General features: G+C 28.4%; 1 protein-coding gene across 1 annotated transcript in view; it reads right to left on the bottom strand.

Annotated features, from left to right (window-relative positions):
• The window catches only part of LOC109173146 (17.8 kDa class I heat shock protein-like), a 73,858-nt gene that overhangs the window by 23,602 nt on the left and 27,339 nt on the right, over window positions 1-22,917 (bottom strand). The window lies entirely within an intron of this gene.

The following is a 22,917-nucleotide window of genomic DNA, read 5'->3' as shown; positions in this document are numbered from 1 at the left end:
AAGTCCCTATTTCTCCCACAGTAGGCTGACCATCTGTAAGTGATGTAACAGCCTGAAATGTTAACAGGGACTGCCTAGTTTCCTTGGAGTGAGGATTTTTCAAACAGCTAAACATGTGATTTCTTAAGGAAGAAATCCCATGTTTTTTTGTCTCACAGTGGTAAATTTTGGCACAATAAATGCATTTGCCTTTTACAACCACATTATTAGTGTCCCTTATTGCCTCAAAATGATCCCACACTGGTGATCTGGAAGCAACCTGTTTCCTCTTCTTGGCTGGAACAGCAGTAGGAGGTTGCTCATTCTGTTGATTCTCAACAGTTTGGGCTTCCACCCCTGAAGGTCCATCAATTGAGGAGCTGGGAGGTTGACTACCAGGAGTACCAGGCATACTGATATTATCCATCTAAAAATGGTGAACTATCAGTACACACAACAGGATTCAAAAGCATTCCACAATCAGACACATTTTGTGTCATCATTAAACATGAATGCATAATTAATTAAAAGGCATTATTCAATACAAAATTACAAATATACAAATACAATTAAGGGAATACATCCATAAACTTACAAAGAAATCCAGATTCAGGGATATATTTCAAATATCCAGATGAATCAGAGACTGTTATAACATAAAAACAGCTCATTTCATCAACATCATTAACTAAATTTCTAAGGGGCTTCCACCAATTAAAGCCTTTAAGAGACATTATAAGTTTATAACACTCAAATTAAACAGACTCTTATTAGTTAAAACAGTCAGTGCTTCCACCACAAGGGACAAGGGACAAGTGATATACAATCTGGAACTTCTCAACAGATTGACTTAATCACAGTCCACAATTCAAAGAATCATAGAAACCATAATCAAGTATCATAACATCACAAACAAGGGACAAGGGACAAGTGATATACAATCTGGAACTTCTCAACAGATTGACTTAATCACAGTCCACAATTCAGAGAATCATAGAAACCATAATCAAGTATCATAACATCACAAACAAGGGACAAGGGACAAGTGATATACAATCTGGAACTTCTCAACAGATTGACTTAATCACAGTCCACAATTCAGAGAATCATAGAAACCATAGTCAGTGCTTCCACCACATTATCACAGAGACACAAAATAGATCACAAATTCGCAATAAACTCAGAGCAATATGCCAACATATCTAAGAAATAACTTTTACAAAACTAGGGTTTGCAGTAACAACTAACAAAGACACAAAGTCAGTGCTTCCACTACAATAGAACAAATTGCACTTTTGGTCCTGTGAGTATTAGGGTACTGGCATTTTGAGTACGTGACTTTCAAAACTCCCAATTTAAACCTTTAACTATGCATTTTTTGGCAGATTTGGTCCTCCGGACCAAATTGCCAGCCAATTTTGGCCGGAAAATGATTTAATGGTTCGAATTATTTTGTGATGAGGGTAAAAACGTCATTTCACTCCCTTCTTCTTCATTCTCCCTTTCTTCTTCGTTCTTCTTCTTCTTCTTCTTCTTCATCCTTAACCTTCACAAGCAACCCACCCTTCATCCTAAGAGTCAAAGACAACACTTAATAATAATAATAATAATAATAATAATAATAATAATAATAATAATAATAATAATAATAATAATAATAATAATAATAATAATAATAATAATAATAATAATAATAATAATAATAATAATTGAGAGAGTAAAATAATCATTTTAAGTAGGGCAAGAAAATTAAAATTGAGAAATTACAAATAATGGTCGAAACTAAAGATATAACAGAAAATTGAACGTCAACAAATTGAAATTGTTTTCCTCTCCCATTTGGCTATTCTTTAAACTGGTAAAGTCCTTTTCGGCTTTTCTTTTCCTTTCTGCAATTTTGCCAACCTTTTTACAGTGGCAGTACGAGTAATCACGTAACGTTACAGACCATAGTTCCCCCACCGGACAAGAACCTCTTCACCTACCGACCGACCAACCAACATAGTACATTAGTACAACGTTACACTTTTCCACTTCACTGCTTCTGTGCTTCCAAATTCCAATCCTGCCCACTACCCCATTTCCCTTCACCTCCATTGTTATCTTCTTGCCATTGTTTGGGGTTTACTTGTAATGGATCCGCAGAATGGCGAGTTTGTGTTTGGGGTATCTGTTCCCGGGGAGACCCATGGAGCGAGACTTGATTCGGGTCCGGAGATGGGAGCCACCGGAGACCCGAATTCGGAGGTTTCTAGGGCGGAGATCGACACTTCGGTTCCGTTTGAGTCGGTGAAAGAGGCGGCCACTCGGTTCGGTGGTATCGGTTTCTGGAGGCCCACCGCCCACAACCCGTCCCGCCGTGATTCCCAGGTGTCTCCCTCACTCGCATTATTTGTCTTTTTACGCTTTAATTTTGTTTTTCATAATCTTTCTTTGTATTTCTCTTTTTTGTCATTATGTGTAGTCGCCAGGCCAAAATGTGATACTGTTATTAAGAAATGAATGGTTTTTCTTTCCATGTTGCTGCTTAGCTAATGATCAAGAATGCTACTTATATGCCCACCATAGCTTAATTGGTTACCACGTTGAAACAAAATTGGCCTGTAATCTTGTTTTTGACTCTTAGGATGAAGGGTGGGTTGCTTGTGAAGGTTAAGGATGAAGAAGAAGAAGAAGAAGAAGAAGAAGAAGAACGAAGAAGAAAGGGAGAATGAAGAAGAAGGGAGTGAAATGACGTTTTTACCCTCATCACAAAATAATTCGAACCATTAAATCATTTTCCGGCCAAAATTGGCTGGCAATTTGGTCCGGAGGACCAAATCTGCCAAAAAATGCATAGTTAAAGGTTTAAATTGGGAGTTTTAAAAGTCACGTACTCAAATTGCCAGTACCCTAATACTCACAGGACCAAAAGTGCAATTTGTTCCACTACAATATCACAGAGACCACATAATACATCACAATAAATTTAAGAATATGGTCAGCGAGTTACTTCTTTTCTCACAAATACCCCGGAGAACGAGGGCTTCAGCCTTCAGGCCTTCAGTTTACTGGAAGTCGATGTCTCGACGACACCAGTAGTCCACCACAGCACCACGTCCACGACCACCACAGCACCACTACACCAGTCAGGGCATGAGGGCTTCCACCAGTGACCAACCGGACTATAACAGAACCAACCGGACAAGGAGAGTATAGACTACAAAGAAGGTAGTCTTTGTCTAGTACAGAAAGACTAGAGAGAACTGAGGAGTGAGGACTAAAATCGCAAGGTGTGACTGCGCAGAGAACCAGAGAGAACTGAGAGTCTCAGAGAATGAGAGAAGAGAAGCTCTCGTCTGGAAACCCTAGCAAGAGAAAGGAATCAAGAGACTGACTGCGCAAGTGTGGAGTTAGGAGTAACAACATATATATATACTAAGCCTAAACGACGTCGTATTGCTATCTACATACGCAACCCTAGCTTTTATCGGGTATTCGGACGGGTCGGGTGAATTTTTAACCCACCCTATCCGAACTCCGTAAACCGACGTCGTTTTAGGCGTCGGTTCGGTTTTGCAACTCGGGTATCGGTTCGGTTCGGTTGGTCTATTTCGGTTCGCGGTTCGGCCGGTTTTTTCAGTTTCTTCAGATTATGCTCAGCCCTAGCCTTAAAAGCATAATTTAGTATGGCCTGTTTAAAATCAGCTTTAGAAGCAAATTTTAAACCAATACTAAATTCAGGGCATTCCATGTTAGTACCAGCCCTAAAATGTGGCAATTTCTCTACTACTCATTCTTCATCACTACCATATGGTGTCCCTTCATCAGAATATTGAACCTCTTTGTCAATATTTGGCCCTGCAACTTGTTTTTCACCCACATCTTTACAACTTGCCAATAAATCATCAAACTCCACAGTTGGATCAACTGATTTGGCAAATTCAATGTCATCAAGCATACCTCTATTGCAATCATCATCACCTTCTTCATTGTAATCAATATTACAATCATACAACACATCTTCACTAACCTCCTCTTCATTTACTGCATCCAATTCACCCAAACCAACCCATAACTCAACTTCTCTTGCCTTACCTTCAAAATCTATTAAATCCCAAACTTCTAAATCTGAAATCAGCTTAGTCAATTTATCCCCATCCAATGCATATATATTGCAATCATCAATGTTGTACCCTAAGTCATTAAGTGGATCCTTAACAACCATAAAACCCCATTCATCTACTACAACATTGTCAAAGTAATCTGTGTACCCTCCCACATAGGTAGTAGGCTCACCATGGCTTAACTTTCCCCCATGTCTAATCTTAACTGTAAATACTTCATCTGATTCTCCTGATTTCAGTAGTTAAACAAAAAATAAATAAATAAACAAAGAAGCAGTGGTTATATAGCAGTAGTAGTTATATAGCAGCAGTAGTTAAATACACCAACAACTCAATTAAATATGTGGTCCCCAACAAGAATTAAATATACAGGCTCCCTAATAAAGACAAGAAAAATGCACATGGCAGTGTTCATATAGCATCAGTTCGAGGAAGCATTAAACAAGAATCCACACAACACTAAAGCAATGAGTAAAAGAATAAAGCTGGAAAGTATATAGCAGCAATTCGAGGCACATGGTCCCTACCATTAACACAGTACTCAATTAAACTACAAATACTTACAGGAAACCACATACCATGGACCCTACACTGCCATTCGAGTACTATAGATACCAAAAAGTGAAATTCAAACTAACTTTGGGCAAAAAAAAAAAGAAAAAAAAAAGTGGAACATTCAAAAAGCAAGGTCATGAATCACATACCGTAATTAGGGATTTCACTGCTTCCAAGCCTTCTACTATAGCCCATTCTTGAAGCAAAATGGGCAAACCCTAGTTAATCTTCTTCCCACTTCGAGTCGAATTCCAGTTTAAGCGTCGATTTCAACCATTTTCATACCTTAGGAGTCGATTTGTGCCTTTCCGGAGTCAATTTGTGCGTAGTATGTGTTTAAGCGAGAGAGATAGTCAATTTGTGCATTTTTGGAGTCGCGACAGAGACCAACGGAAGAAACATGTTTGACCTCAACTCAGGATGACTTTTATGCCCTCAACATAACGGTGACTAAACGACAATTCTAAGGTAGGACCACAATGAGTGCAATTTTAAAAGTAAGAGGACTAAATCGGTACTTTTAATACTTTGGGACAAAATTAAGTATTAGCTAATAGTCGGAGGACCATTTTGAGTATTAACTCGCAATTTAATCTTAACCTCCGCCAATGGATTCTTTTGTAGTTCAGACCGTGCCATGCAGAATGACTGTACCAAAACATTATTTGTATCCAAACTTTGCTTAATATCATTCACAATTGCTACATGGATGTCGTTTTGGTCACCATCTTGCCTAGGAAGAGACCAGAACACATAATCAGTTTGCATTTAGAAATCGGGTGTCATTTCAACTATGCATTAAATATAACATCAACAAAATGTACACAAACGTACCTTACAGAATTGAGACATTACCAAGTTCATTATTAGTATCATATATATACAATTGAGCAAAATGTGGTAATTTTCTGTCTACAAGCAAAAGACTACCAATGTAGTGGAAGTTCTGCCCATGTATCCTAAACACGGGTGGACCACCGTTTTTGTTGACACTTCTATCTATTTTACCACCCATTGATGTGAAGCAAAACATATTATTGTATGTTCTAAGAGTGAAGTCCATTTTTGGTCCTACTGTTATAGGGGCGTTTCCAATTTTAGTCCACCTTAATTTTTTTTGCCACTTTATAACCACTATTATTGAATGTGTTCCACTTTTAGTCCCACCGTTAGTATTTTCATCAAGAGGCCGTGTAATCTAGGGGTATTTTGACCTTTTCTTCTCATCCAAAACTATGTTTGACTAAAGAAATGAGAACATTAAACCTAAAACCTAAGAAACATCGTCGGCCCATGTTGGAACGAACGAAATGATGTAGCTTTGGCTTCCCATTCTCGTTGTTCGAAGAGCCATCTTCGAATATCGGAGGAGGATGATGAAGCGCTTGGATTAACAGAGAAGAGACAAACATAAAAAGACCAAAATACCCTTTGATTATACGGCCTCTTGACGGAAATATTAACGGTGGACTAAAAGTGGAACACATTCAATAACAGTGGTTGTAAAGTGGCAAAAAAAATTAAAGTGGACTGAAATTAGAAACGCCCCTATAATAGTAGGACCAAAAATGGAATTCACTCTATGTTCTAATGTTGTTGAGGAATTGCTTGGTTTTTTCCCCTACTCTAAAAAAAAGTTCATATACCGGCGCTGGTGGCAACTTGTTTGGTGGCAATTGAATCTTCCCATTGTTGCAACACAGCGTATATCTTGGGGTGCCGTGAATCACTGTTTTGTTTATCCTTTCCTCGTACAAAAAAAGCGCTCCGCAGTGTTGACATATGTTATTTGCATCACCAAGATCATTGTATTCCACTACGTTGATAAGTAATAAACAAATTAGTTTCTTAAATTAAATTGTTAGTGAATATCAAGCATGTTTTGTACATACCGGTATTTTCATCAAACGTTGGTAATACATCTATATATATAAAAGTAAAATCCTCCTAACAAATTTTCCCCCCAAAACTTTTGTAGTAAAACTTATTTGGTAAGTAAATGTCAAATGAAAAATAAATAAATAAATAAATAAATAAATAAATAATAATAATAATGTTATTACCTTAAATAAATAAATTATTATACTTTCCCTTAAATAAATAAATTATTATACTTTCCTTTTGAATTAGTATTTTCTACCTATAAATACAATGACTTCTTCAATCAAAGAATTTCAGACTCATCTCTCTGCTCTCTATATTCTACATTTTTCTAACTATAAATACAATGACTTCTTTTTGTATAAATTTTCTACATTTTTCTAACTATATTCTCACGTACTTCAATATGTTTTGCAGTTTATATCATCTGGTATGAGTTTGAAGATACTTAAGGAGGCTCTGCTTCAACAAAAGGAAATTGAGGAGAAAGAGCATTTGTAACAGAACCCTATTGGTTTAGTTTTTATGGAAGATTGTAGAGATGCAATCGAGGATGATAAAGACGGTAATTTTGATAATTTTGTAAGATTTTCTAAAACTTAGAGTTAGTATGTTGACTTCGAGATTTGTACATGCCATTCCAGTTTCTATGTTTTTTTTTTTACCAAGCAGAGTTCATTTTACAGCATTTTTATAATTAATATATATATATATATATATATATATATATATATATATATATATATATATATATATATATATATATATATATATCACAACTTGAGTAGAGTGTTTGTTTAACCTATTAAAAATCTCGCTATATTTGATTTTTTCTAAATTTTTGTAAAACACAAAAATAATGATTATTTAAAAAGAAGAAATAAATAACAAATACAATTTCAGATTTTGTGTTACTCCATTTACATATTAGTATAAATAAATAAATAAAAAGTAATAAAATAAAATACAAAGGAAATATAAATTTTTAACCAAAAATTTAATTAGAGAAACCTCCCAAAAAAAAAATCCACGTTGTACTGAACCCAAATAAAAAAATACTGGCAATGGCACAATCATAAGGATCAAAGGGAACAATGGAAGACCCAAAAATCCAGACATCATTGATGTACCGAACAGTGATGAGAGAGTCAGAAATAGGAATATCATTATGAATGAAAACGGAGATTTTCTTGACACCCAAATTTAGTTTAAGGAGAAGTTTACTCTTGAGTACAAATGTCTCCTCAATGGATTTTGTATGGTCATATAGAGTGTATTTATACACCATGGATGAGTTCAAAATAGCACAATATTAAAATTATAAAATGGTAAGAGATCTCAAAAAAGGTAAAACTTCCAAATTTTCAGTTAATACAAAAAATGTTATAATCGCTGAAAATATATATCTTTAACTTTAGACAAAAATTAAAAACGAAATCATAAACAATTTTAATAATTGACTATTTCATTTCTATGTTTCTTGAAAAATGATGGGCATGAACAGACTGACTCATCGTGAAATATAGTAATTAATGAATTAACATTAAAATTAGTATAGTAATGAAAGAATTATCATTTGTATGTTGACATTTTCCCCCGTTTATTACCATTCAAATGTTTGATACCAAAAATTATACTATATAAACACAAAATATGCATATATGGTAAATATGCAATTTATATATATATATATATATATATATATATATATATATATATATATATATATATATATATATATATATATGCCCCTAAGTTTTGGGGATAAACTTGGTTAGAAAGATTTTACTTTTAATTATATATAGATATAGATGATTCTCATATTTTTTCTTTCCTTCTTTTGTGTTATTATTATGGTATTTTATGGTAATGTATTTAAATACTGAAAGAAAACAAATGTTATAATTAATAAAATTTTTGTGGTAATTGCCACAATATTTGGTAATTATAATTAATATAATTAATGAAATTGAGAAATATATGATTTCTTCCGTAGACATATTTGTGACAATTTCATTAAATTATAATTAATAAAATACGAAATATAATTAAAGAAATGAAATTATAAAATTAACAAAACATGAATATTTATAATTTTTTTAAATATACATACATATACTCTTTAAATTTCTAAATATAATTTTTTAAGTATAAATCTATCAATATAAATTATAATTAATGAAATTATATTATAGGACTTTCCTATATACATATTAATAAATATTATGTGTATATACAAAGTATTGTACAATCATATAAGGATATGCGTTCGATTAGAATATTTATTTATTCATACAAAATTTAGAATTTATATTTTTTTATTGATTTCTAAGTACAATTCTCTTAGTTTTTATTATTCATATTTTTAAATTTCATATATAGATATGAAATACAATTTGGAATAAATCAATTTAATTATATGAATTTTTTCTATAAATTTATCTAAATATGTACATGATTAGAGAATATATTAACCATACAAAATTTAAATTTTAATTTTGTATGTTATGAAATAGATACTTGACTAAATATATAAAATTCCAACTATATTATAATATTGTACATTTTAACATCTTTTTATTTTTTCTATTTTTATTTTAAATTCATAATAACAAAAATAAAATTCCGTGCAATGCATGGATAAAACACTATATTTAAAAAATACAATTTGATAAATATCATAAATTAATTAGTAAAATATTATTTATGTTTATAATAATTAAAAAAAATAAATAATTCAACTATGTGAACCAACAACAACAACAACAACAACAACAATAATAATAATAATAATAATAATAATAATAATAATAATAATAATAATTGATAATATTATTGTTCAATATAATATTTAAAAAAAAACTTATTTTAATTGGTAATGTTTATTCTATATTAATCTATATTTATATTCTATATTAATTAATAAAAACAAATCATTCTTTACAAGCTCTCGCCTAAACAATTAATAATAATATGAAAAAATGAAAAAGAATGGAAGGAAACGTACCCCCAAACAATTAATAATAATATTGGAAAGAAAATTAATAATAATATGGAACTATGGAAAAGAATGGAAGGAAATATTATTCATGTGAATGTTTTCTACACTCTGAAAAATGAAAAAGAATCAATAAGCAGTATAAGGAAAATAATCATTAAGATATTTGACTATTAATCTTTTACGGAAGATTTTGCGTAAAAAATAAAAAACGAATTGGTTATTACTAATTTAGTCTTATTTTACTATTAATCTTTATGAAAAATTCTGCGTAAAAAATGTAATAAAATCGGTTATTAATAATTTAGCTTAATTTTACTATATTAATCTTTAAGAAAAATTCTGCGTAAAAAATGTAATAGAATCGGTTATTAATAATTTAGCTTTATTTTACTATTAATCTTTAAGGAAGATTTTGTTAAAAAATAAAATAGAATTAATTATTAATAATTTAAATTAAAATTGAAGTACATATATTTTCCTATCCCTAATACAATTTTACTTACTGTTTTACAAAATCTTCAAATAATAATTGGTAATATTATTGTTCAATTATAATACAAACTTTAATTTTTAATTGGTAATCTATATTCTATATTAATTAATAAAAACATTATCCTCATTTACAAGTTCCCGCCTAAATAATTAATAATAATATGAAAAAATAGAAATGAATGGAAGGAAGCCGTACGCCAAAATAATATAGAATAATATTGGGAAGGAAATTAATAATAATATGGAAAAATAGAAATGAATGGAATAAAATGTTAGCCATGTGAATTTTTTTCTACACTCTGAAAAATGGAAAAGAATCAATAAGCAGTATAAGAAAAAGAATCATTAAGATACTATTAATCTTTTAGGAAAGATTTTGCATAAAAAATTGAATAGAATTGGTTATTAATAATTTAGTCGTATTTTACTATTAATCTTTAAGAAAAATTCTGCGTAAAAAAATATAATAGAATCGGATATTAATAAGTTAACTTTATTTTACTATTAATCTTTAAGAAAGATTTTGCTTAAAAAATGAAATAGAATCAATTTATCAATATATATATATATATATATATATATATATATATATATATATATATATATATATATATATATATATTCTATATATATCTATATATCTATATATATATATATATATATATATATATATATATATATATATATATATATATATATATATATATATATATATATATATATATATATAAAAGTAAAATCCTCCTAGCAAGTTTTCCCCCCAAAACTTAAGGGTATTTTTGTAATATAATAACAATAATAATAATAATAATAATAATAATAATAATAATAATAATAATAATAATAATAATAATAATAATAATAATAATAATAATAATAATAATAATAATAATAATAATAATAATGTTATTACCGTAAATAAATAAATTATTATTCTTTCCTTTTGAATTAGTATTTTCCACCTATAAATACAAATTAGTATTTTCTACCTTAAATTAATAAATTATTTTGCCTAATTTATATTATATTCTTTAAGCTACAAGTTTGACCTGATATCTTCCTAACTCATTTTAGGAGAAAACTTAAGGCTATTTTTGTAATATAATAACAATAATAATAATAATGTTATTACCGTAAATAAATAAATTATTATTCTTTCCTTTTGAATTAGTATTTTCCACCTATAAATACAAATTAGTATTTTTTTATCTTAAATTAATAAATTATTTTACCTAATTTATATTATATTCTTTAAGCTACAAGTTTGACCTGATATCTTCCTAACCCATTTTATTATATTGTGCCTTGGTACACACAATTTCAAATCAAATATATGTATGTACACGCATAACAATAATCCTAATATCTCTACACATTTTTATTTTTATATTTTAGATATCCGTTAATAATAATAATAATAATAATAATAATAATCTATATATATATATATATATATATATATATATATATATATATATATATATATATATATATATATAAAAGTAAAATCCTACAAACCAATTTTCCCCCCAAAACTTAGGGGTATTTATGTAAAATTCATATATATTTAGTTCATGGAAAGAATAATAAATATTGGTCCGTGTGAACCTCAATAGAGATATATAATTATTTAAGTAATAATTAACTTATTTGGTAAATGCATTGCTCCGTTTGTTAATAAATATTCAAAGCTGTCATTAGAAAATATTCTGAGTGATATTATTCACAAGTTGCTCCACAATTTGCGCATACACAATTTGAGTGATATTGGTCCGTGTGAACCTCTGTGTATTATTTATATTTATATTTATATATATATATATAATAAAAAGTAAAATTTTCCTAGTCAAGTTTTCTCCCCAAAACTTAGGGATATTTATGTAATAATAATAATAATAATAATAATAATAATAATAATAATAATATTAATAATATTATTAATAATAATATTAATAATAATGTTATTACCTTTTTTAAACCCAGTTTTATTATCATATATATAGATTAGGAATAATTATATTAGTAATATATTATTAATTAAATAATTAGGGAGAATACCGTTACAACAATGTAGTAATTATACGATATGTACTTATGTAGTAATTAAGGTGATTATTGTTAATTAAGCTAATTAGTGTGTAGTATTTTATTTATATATAAAAGCTATACACATACAGAATGTATATGTATATGGAATGCCGGTAGTAGTGGGTAGAAAGTAAATAATTGGAAGCTTTTACCTTTCTTAATATCTCTTACCATTTTATAATTTCAATACTAAGCTCTTTTGATCTCATCTATTGTGTATAAATACACCTTATATGACCATCGACAACTCATTAATTTCACAATTCCAACTAAGGTTGATTATTTCATTGAGTTTTGCTAATTATCTTGTGATCGTCCACTGTTGAGGTTGATACGTGATTTGCATGGGTGAGGTTTTTATTATCTTAGTTTCTTTTTTCTTTCTTTCTTTTTTGGTTTTGTTTTGTTTGGAATGCATATGGTGAAATTTTGCGTGGGATAGCCTTGAGAGGTTGAAAGACAGAAACTTTAATTTATTGAATCTTGGAAGATCAATTTGATCTTTGCCCAATCAGCCAATCCGGTGAATCCTATGACTTTCTCTCTTCTATTTGCTTTAATTTTTGGGGAGAACTGTACTTTTTTTGTTTTTGTTTTTGTTTTTTTTTTTTTTTTTGTTTTTTAATTTCTTGAATAAGTGCGATTTCTTGAATTTGTTTATATTGGATGGATTATGTTAATTTATATTTGAAAGTGGGATTTATTGCTCATAGAATCGGAATTAATGAGCAAATTGAGTGAATATTGAGTTTTGTATTCTATACTCTTTCATTATTGTCATGCTCTTTTATTGGCTGAAATTTTATATTAAGTTTTCAAAAACTGTTTGATAGTGTTATAAAGATTGAATCTTTTGACTTTTGTTAGTTTTAGTTCTCTACTCTTTCAAAAGTGAGCATATTCCTGTGAGTAGTAGAGAGTAATGGTTAGGTGTAGTTGTGTTAATGTAAAGGGTATTTGGGTGTTGAAGGGGTAGAAATAAAAACCAGATTTTGTTGGGAGTGTTTGAGGTCAATAAGGCGATTTAGTTCAAGTGTTCGATATAGAGATCATAATTTTTATGAATTTGTGGCACAAAGGAAGCTTTGGGTTGATTCAAGACATCAGTGTCTGACTAAACTGTATAGCAAACCCGGGATTAGTATGTGCAAACATCCATCTTCTATGCTATCCCGAAATTCGATCACCAATGCGACTGGAGTGGCTAATAGATGTGGCGTTGTGGAAAAATACAAAAGGATCCCAAATACCCCCCACCCCCCAAAACTTAAGGGCATTTGTGTAATATCCAAATTTAAATAATAATAATAATAATAATAATAATAATAATAATAATAATAATAATAATAATAATAACAATAATAATAATAATAATAATGCAATATACACCAACGATTTTGTCTTAATTAATTCCTCCAATTAAGTTGTTACCAAAAGTATATCCTTTTTTACCAATTCAGTCAAAATATTAACCAATATATATATATATATATATATATATATATATATATATATATATATATATATATATATATATATATTATCATCATCACTATTAATCTCTTTAGACCAATATCATCTTCTTCATGGCTTCCAAGTTTCAAACTATTTTCAAGTCTCTTCCTTCTGTTGGTGGTTGCTTCATGTAAGTCCATTCATCTTTTATAGCTTTCTTATTGCCATAAAATATTTTACTATGGGTATATCATATACCGACATTAAATTAAATTCTCTGGTAAAATCAGATCTTCAACTTCACAATGATATATTTTAAGAGTCTACATTAAAAATATAAGAGAGAACATACATGCTTATTAGACGTGTGAAAACACTAATATTGTGAGTTGATATAATGATTGTAGGTATTTGGAGTGGTGGTGAAGCAAAGAAGAATAATGATTTGACATGCAAGACAATTAAGGATTGTGTAGCCCCTGATCCTTTGAGTGTTTGCTATTGTGACCATCTTGATATGTTTTTATTTTTTTAATTTAGTACACAACTGATGTCTAATGCCATGCTACAGTTTGTTAAATACAAAGAATGCAATCATCTCAAATCTATTTTGTTTCCCCTACATTGTACTATGTCGTATATCATGGTTGGATGATTAAAGTAAAATTATTGGTACAATTTTTTTTTTCTTTTTAAGGTTTCCTAGAATAAATAAATATAAAATAAAATAAAAGCAGGGTGATTGACAGTTAGCAACCACCCAATGTTTCCGGAGTTGTCCTTTTTAACTTTTAAGAAAAAAAGAGTTGTACTATATAGACTCCTTGCTTTTAGTATAGTATTCTTAGTAATTAATGTATAATATTATTAGTACAAAATCAATTATACTTGCCTTAATAATTAATTATTAATATTATTGTCTAATAATTATGTATTGTCACCTTTTTCGGTGTAATTATTATGGTAATGGTAATTTACATACATATATATTTTTACACTTAATATATATAATATGATTGGCACAAAATAATTATACTTACCTTAATATATAGATTATTTTTTAATATAATTTCCTAATTTTTATTAAAGGTAATTATTCTCATAATTTTTCTTTCATTATTTTGTGTAATTATTATGGTAACTTTATGGTAATGTATTTAAATATTTAAATATTGGAAGAGAACAAATGTTAAAGTTAATATAATTAATGAAATTATTATAGTAATTGCCACAATATTTGGTAATTATAATTAATATAATTAATGAAATTGAGAAATATAAGATTTCTTCTATAGAAATATTTGTGACAATTTAATTAAATTATAATTAATAAAATATGAAATGTAATTAAAGAAATGAAATTAGAAAATTAACAAAAGATGAATATTTATAATTTTTTAAATATACATACATACACTTTTTAAAAATTTAAATATAATTTTTAAGTATAAATCTATTAATACAAATTATAATTAATGAAATTATATAATAGAAATTTTCTATATACATATTAATAAATATTATGTGTATATACAATGTATTATGCAATCATATAAGGATATGTGTTTGATTAGAGTTTATATTTATTCATATAAAATTTAGAATTTACATTTTTATTGATTTCTAAGTACAATTCTCTTAGTTATTATTATTTATATTTTTAGAATTATAAATATATGAAATACAATTTGGAATAAATCAATTTAATTTTATAATGTTTTTCTATAAATTTATTTAAATATGTACATGATTAGAGATTATATTGACCATACAATATTTAAATTTTAATTTTATATGTTCTGAAAATAGATACTTGACTATATTATTATATTGCTTATTTTAACATCTTTTTATTTTTTTCTATTTTAATTTTAAATTCATAATAACAAAAAAAAAAATTCTGGGTAAAACACTATATTTTAAAAAATACAATTTGATAAATATCATAAATTAATTAGTACAATATCATTTATGTTTATAATAATTAAGGAAAAAAATAAATAAATCAAATATGTGAACCAATGATTTCAAAATGAAATTAATATATAGTTACAAATAAATATAGCACGATTACATTTACTTTAATTAGCTTTAATTTCCTTAATGAAATGACTTTTCTTTATCAGTTTTTAATTTATGGGAGGCTAAGGGAGAGTTGGGATTGATGGAAAATATTTTAAAATAAAAATAAATACTAATAAAAATAATTTAAAATGTTTTTTAACCCCTCATAACATGTGTAAATGTTATATTTTTTTTAAAAAAATACTATTTGATAAATATCATAATTTTTGTTTATAATAGTTAAAGAAAAAATAAACAATTCAAAGATGTGAGATAAAATTAATATACAGTTGCAAATAAATATAGCATGATTACATTTACTTTAATTAGTTTTAATTTCTTTAATGATATGACTTTTCTTTATTAGTTTTTTATGGGAGATTAAGGGAGTGTTTGAGTTGGTGATTTTTTTTTAAAAAAAAATACTTAATAATAAAAAATAATTTTAAAATATTTTTTAACCCCTCATAACATGTGTAAATCTTATATTTTAAAAAAAAATTGATAAATATCATAAATTAATTAGTACACTACCATTTCTGTTTATAAATTATAATAACTAAAAACAAATTCAAATATGTGAACTAATGATTTGAAAATGAAATTAATATACAGTTACAAATAAATATAGCATGATTAGATTTACTTTAATTAGTTTTAATTTCCTTAATGAAATGACTTTTCTTTATCAGTTTTTTTATGAGGGGCTAAGGGACTTTTGGATTACTGAAAAATATTTTAAAATAAAAATACATACTAATCAAAAATAATTTAAAATATTTTTTAACCCCTCATAACATGTGTAAATGTTATATATTTTTTTAAAAAATACAATTTGATGAATATCATAATTTTTGTTTATAATTGTTAAAGAAAAAATAATAATTCAAATATGTGAACCAATGATTTCAAAATGAAATTAATATACAGTTACAAATAAATATAGCATGATTAGTTTTTTTTTTTGAATGCTACTAGCTCTATTACATTGTAGTATCTGTTCATATACTTTCTCAACCTACTGAAACACAAAGAGCTAATAACGCCTCCACTGAGGCACGAACTCATAACCTTCCAAATGGAAGTCCAACCCGGATACCATTAGACCACATAGTCCTGGTTAGCATGATTAGATTTACTTTAATTAGTTTTAATTTTTTTAATGAAATGACTTTTCTTTATCAGTTTTTTATGGGAGGCTAAGGGAGTGTTGGGATTGATGGAAAATATTTTAAAATAAAAATACATACTAATAAAAAAATTTTAAAATATTTTGTAACCCCTTATAACATGTGTAAATGTTATATTTTTTTTTTAAAAAAATACAATTTGATAAATATCATAATTTTTTGTTTATAATAGTTAAAGAAAAAAATAAATAATTCAAATATGTGATCCAATGATTTCAAAATGAAATTAATATACAGTTACAAATAAATATAACATGATTAGATTTACTTTAATTAGTTTTAATTTCCTTAATGATATGACTTTTCTTTATCAGTTTTTTTATGAGAGACTAAGGGAGTGTTTGAGTTGGTGAAAATTATTTTTTTTTTTAAAATTACTTAATAATAAAAAATAATTTTAAAATATTTTTTAACCCCTCATAACATGTGTAATCTTATATTTTTAAAAAATAAAATTTGATAAACACCATAAATTAATTACTACACTATCATTTCTGTTTACAACAATAATAATTAAAGAAAAAAATAAATAAATCAAATATGTGAACCAAATGATCATAAATAAATTAATTATTGCAATATCATTTATGCTCTATGATTGGCCTGGAGATTTAAAGTTGCTCACATTTGGTTAATAAGGATGAATGAGTCCCTTCCACTCCACCACACCCTCCAGGTTCTTAGCGAAATGACTTTAATAAAAGTAAAATCTCCCTTTACAACATTCCAACCAAAATTAATATGAATATTAATTAATTAGTGAAAAATAATAAAGTTTAATTGGTAACAAAATTTTATATGAAAATTAACTAATATCTAATGAATTGTTACCACAGATTAAAGTCAATATGTACATAAAAATGGAAAATGGTTACAAAATTCTGAGAATAATTAAATTATTATAATTGTGAAAATAATGGATACAAATTCTATGTAACAAATGAGAAAATTCGTTTGAAAATTTGCGTAATTTTATAAAGAAATAATAATTTATTAATTATTATTTATACCAATTTATACTATTAATAAAAGTAAAATTCTCATCTTCAACATTCCCACCCAAATTAATATGAAGTTTAGCCTTTTGGAAGAATGAATTTTAATTAATTGGTAAATTTTTTTAATAAAGCTTAATTGGTAACAAAATTTTATATGAAAATTAACTAATATCTAATGAATGTATACTTAAAAATGGAAAATGATTATCAAATTCTGAGATATCTTGCCAAGTTTTAGCGTAGTAACTTCGGGGTTTTTTTTTGTTTTTTTTTTTTTTCTCTTGCGTTTAATTTATATGAACTTTAGTGTGTGTGTGTGTGTGTGTTATTATGCATTCTTGTGATGAAATAATAATTAGCCCAATTAATACAAATTCTAAACACTGATATATAAAATCTCTAAAGTTGCAGCACCGAATGCGTATATCTACACATTAGCTATTAATTGGGCAACTATTTACTCGAATTCAAGCATTGATAATATCAGAAAACATAATCGGTGCAACTCAATTCTTCAATTATATTATATAATATTCGATGTTATAATTTATACAATTGTATATCGATCTAAATATTTTTAAAATATTATAACAAATTCATTCCGTGCAACGCACGGGCGCAAATACTAGTTACTAAGAGTGGCTTTTTCTTCTAAATTTTGTAACAAATCTGTATTCACACCAATCAATTAGTGAAACATCTTCTGCAATGTTTTTAATGTTATTTTTATGTTTGGGGTATTAAATAGAACGTGATCTAAAAAATCTAAGTAATTCAATTAGTAATCACCAGATCACTAAAACAAATCAATTCAGAGAAAATCAAGAGCACTTTCTTACCATTTGATCTATCGTTCATATGTGTTATTGTGTTTTGTGTGACACCTAGTCATATATAATAGTAATTTAATAAGAAAATAATACAACAAAATTAAACCATAATATAATATATCATTATTATAGAATTGACGATGCTATTATGTCTGTTATGGAACTTACCATCGTTGTATTCCATGGTTGTTGCTATTCTCGGATTAGAGGACACTTCTTCGAACGCTTGAAATAAATCTCTATTTAGCGAATTGCATTGGTTATGGTCTGCACTTAACTCTGTGTTTATGTTTTCAGGCTGACAGTGTGCGTTTACTAAAATAAAAATAGTTAATAATCTATCATTAAATACTAAGATGCTAAGTGACTGATAAATCTGAAATGAAAATATCTTAGCATTTGATATATCTTGTAGAGATTCTCTTGTGATTTTTTACAGTTGTACGTTACCTTTTACATAGAATTTTATGAAAATTCAAAAAAAAAAAAAATTGAATAGGTTATTAGAAATGCCAAAATCATGGTATTAAATATTCAATACGATGTAAACTAATTAATTAAACTAACCAGTAGATATTGTGCTTGTTTCAGTAGGTAAAAAAAGGCTTCTTGCTCCTAATACAAACTTTCTACATTTGTTTTGGCTTGTTGTATATTCCATGTTATGGGTACTTACATGGCGAGGACAGCCGGACAGCCACGGCTGTATGTGAATGGGCAGCCACCGGCTGTTCGGCGGACAGCCGGTGGCTATTATTTTATTTAAAAAAAAAAAATTTTAAATTTTTTTATTTATTTTTTAATAATTAATAAATAGGTAATCTATTGGTAACCTGTAAAAAAAAAAAAAAAAAAAAAAAAAAAAAAAAAAAAAAAAAAAAACTAATTGAACAAATTTAGCTAGTAGATGGGCTTATTTGACACTTAATTTAGTTCGTGGTGGGAATTGAGCACTTCGCAGTAGTAGATGGGCCTATTTGACACTTGTATATACACTATAGTTTCATTAAAATACAACTACGTGATCATTTCGATATAGTTACAGCTTCATTGTACAATATACACTCAAATATGTGAAATGTTATTCAATTTCATTTTATATATGATAGTACTAATTTCCGGATGTCGGTTGTATGTACTAGATGTATATATGTGTATATGAATGTATGAACAAGAAGAAAGAAGATAAGAAGTAGTTCAATCCTCCTTTTATTGATGTTGTGTGTTTCTCTTATATGTAGAGAGAATTTAGAGAGATGGGAGAGGATATATTATATATATAGAGAGAGCCGAGAGAGTGAATGGAAAAAATGAATCCAAGACCCCACTTAGAGGGCCAAAAAGCCCTTTTATAAACCCGCCACCCTTGATTTTGACCCGTAGATCGGGTCCCTAACCGCTCTACCCTGACCTAACTATAAACGAGCTCATAGACGTACAGGTGTCGGTACCGGGGTATATATCCTATCAATATATACTGCAGTTTCATTTTCACCACAACTACAGTATCATTTTGATATAACTGCAGTTTCATTTGATAATATAAAAATAATACATGAGGCAGTGTCGGTTTAGATACACTGTAGTGTCACTCCGTTAACACTAACAGCGCGCCGTTTTGATGGACGGTACATAATCGATTATGCATCGCGGTCCACGATATAATGACTGATGTTGTGTAGATCATAACAAAAAATATATTTTTAATAATGTATTATTTTTGTACTAAATGTTTATTTTAAAAAATAATGTATTTTCAGTACTCAAATAATGTATTTTCCCTGAATATTTTGTACATTTTTAATATATTAAAAGTACATTATTTGTATATTGAATATACATTATTTGATAGTTTGGTCCATACAATAATAATGGCAAATGAGCTCTCTTTGTAGGGAAGAATCCAGGATAACTCGGGTTCGATTCTCACAAGTGACGGTTCCCCCTGAACCAGCTCCCATGGCCTCCTGGAGCTAACTGAGATTAGTCGGGTGGACCTGGACCGTAAAACAAACAGAGAAAGACCCAGATCACCTTATGGTTTGCGCGCGCGCGCGCACACACACACACACACACACACACACACACACACACACACACACGCGCACGCACACACACACACACAAATGAACACTTCTAGGCAAATTACGGTCCACACATTGTGTGGATCTCAATCCAAAACGAATTCGTTGAATTTTATGAGTTAGAATAATGTACATTGTGAGTTAAAATAATGTACATTATGTGTTATAATAATATACTTTATATGTTAGAATAATGTACATCATTGTGCGCCCTGGTGCACGATATAATTTGCCACTTTCAATTGGATCATAAATGGTCCATTGACTATTGATCTTAACCAATCTTCGTCCTAGACTTTTTAAACATAAGTGATCCCTTACTATTGATTTTTTTTTTTAAAGTTAGTCTTCTAGTTAAATATCATTTTAATAAATATTAAATTTAAGGGTAATAATATACAAATTTTAGTTTTCCACAATGATGAACTCAATGTATTAAATTTATGAATTTAATTTGTCCATCTCAACAATAAGTTAATTTTTATATTATTATTGTTAAATTTAATGTTTATTGTTAGGAACATTTTGTTTTAGATTTTGATGATAACAAATGATAAGAATTTTAGTCCTCAATTTTTTTTCTAGACTTAGGATTATCTTTACTCTACATTCGAATAATTGTAATAGTACCTCGAGTAGTCACAATTCGGTTAAACAAATCAATCCAAATGATTAACTCGAATGGGTCACGTTTCGATTAAGTCTCAACAAATTCGAATAGTAACTCGAATGGTTACCTTTCGAAGAGCTTAAGAAGAAGAACTCGAAGAGTTGAAGACTGAAGACCTGAAGACTTTAAGATTCGAAGAGTAGAAGACTATAAGGCCATTCGAGTAACTCGAATGGTTACCTTTTGAAGAGCTTAAGAAGAAGAACTCGAAGAGTTGAAGACTGAAGACCTGAAGACTTTAAGATTCAAAGAGTAGAAGACTACAAGACCGAAAGGTTGCAAATACCGAGATATGGAAGGGCCTACCTTTTGAAGTATAAGAAGAACGAATGGTAATGACAACTTTTCGTAACAGAAAGGTTGCAAAAGATCAAAAGATGGAATGACCTACCTTTCGAGGAGTAATAGGGATGAATGGTAAAGTCAACCGGCCATTTGTATCTGAGAGGTTTAAGGTTCAAAGCATTAACCTAATTAACTATTCATACAAGAACTGCTCCAACAGTTCGAAACCTTAAAGACTGAGCGAATGCGTCCAAGGCAAAGTGAGTCCTAAGAACACATCCCTATAAAGATATTGCCCTAAATACCTTGACATTTTGTGCAGAACAAAAAGATAAGTTCATTGCAAATTAAGTCTTTACGGTTGAACAACTTGATACCATTGAACTACAAGGTCCTTGGTACGTCTAATGTTTTCTTTTAAATAACAAATTAACATACGACGCAGTTTTTTTGTAGAAAAACCGACGTCGAATGTTAACTTTAAAAAATAATAATAATAATAATGACACCTAAGCTAGTAAGCCTAAGATATTCGAAAGGTACCAGTTACCCAAGGAAACATTCCAGGAAGTGCAATACATGCCCCACTTCCCATTGTTGCACCATCTAAGATAGCAACTTGTAGAAATGATCCACAGAAGGGTATGAGCAAGAAGATGTAAAGAAATACATATTATTGGTTAAGAGATTTTCTATTTTCCTATCCACCAAATTGTTGAACTTTTACAAACCAAAATATTCAGCCAATCATATTAGAAAAATTATATGCTTCACATAGGCATTTAATATTAGCAGTACATATCAATGTAAGACAAAATAATGACATCAGGACATAATAGAAAGCTACTAAAATAGGGCAATAACCAGAACTTTATAAAATGGTGTCTGCTCAGGAAGTAAAGCGCGATCTACATCCTCTCGTTTGCTAGCATATTGTTCACCATACCATCATGTGTCTAGTTGGTCAGCTCCAAAATCAAGAGGACCAGATATAAAGGCAAAAACTCTAGCTGCACTTCAGTGTAAAAGAATGAAATGAAACCCCAAATTAGTATCAATCTCTGAAAAAGTATAGAATGAGGGGAAATCAAGTTAAGATATTCTGTATAAATTAGAAATCAAAAATAGTCAACAATTAAGAAAACTATGAAATTGCTAGATCTAATGCAAATGTGTTTCCATATTCAAATCCAAAGTAATTAAAGAGAGCTTCCATTGCTGATCCAAAGCCTCTTCCCC

Source organism: Ipomoea nil, unplaced genomic scaffold, assembly GCF_001879475.1.
Source record: "Ipomoea nil cultivar Tokyo-kokei standard unplaced genomic scaffold, Asagao_1.1 scaffold0146, whole genome shotgun sequence".
In the NCBI taxonomy this organism is placed as follows: domain Eukaryota; kingdom Viridiplantae; phylum Streptophyta; class Magnoliopsida; order Solanales; family Convolvulaceae; genus Ipomoea; species Ipomoea nil.
Note: the sequence above shows the minus strand (reverse complement) of the source record. Positions and strands in the feature narration are given on the sequence as shown.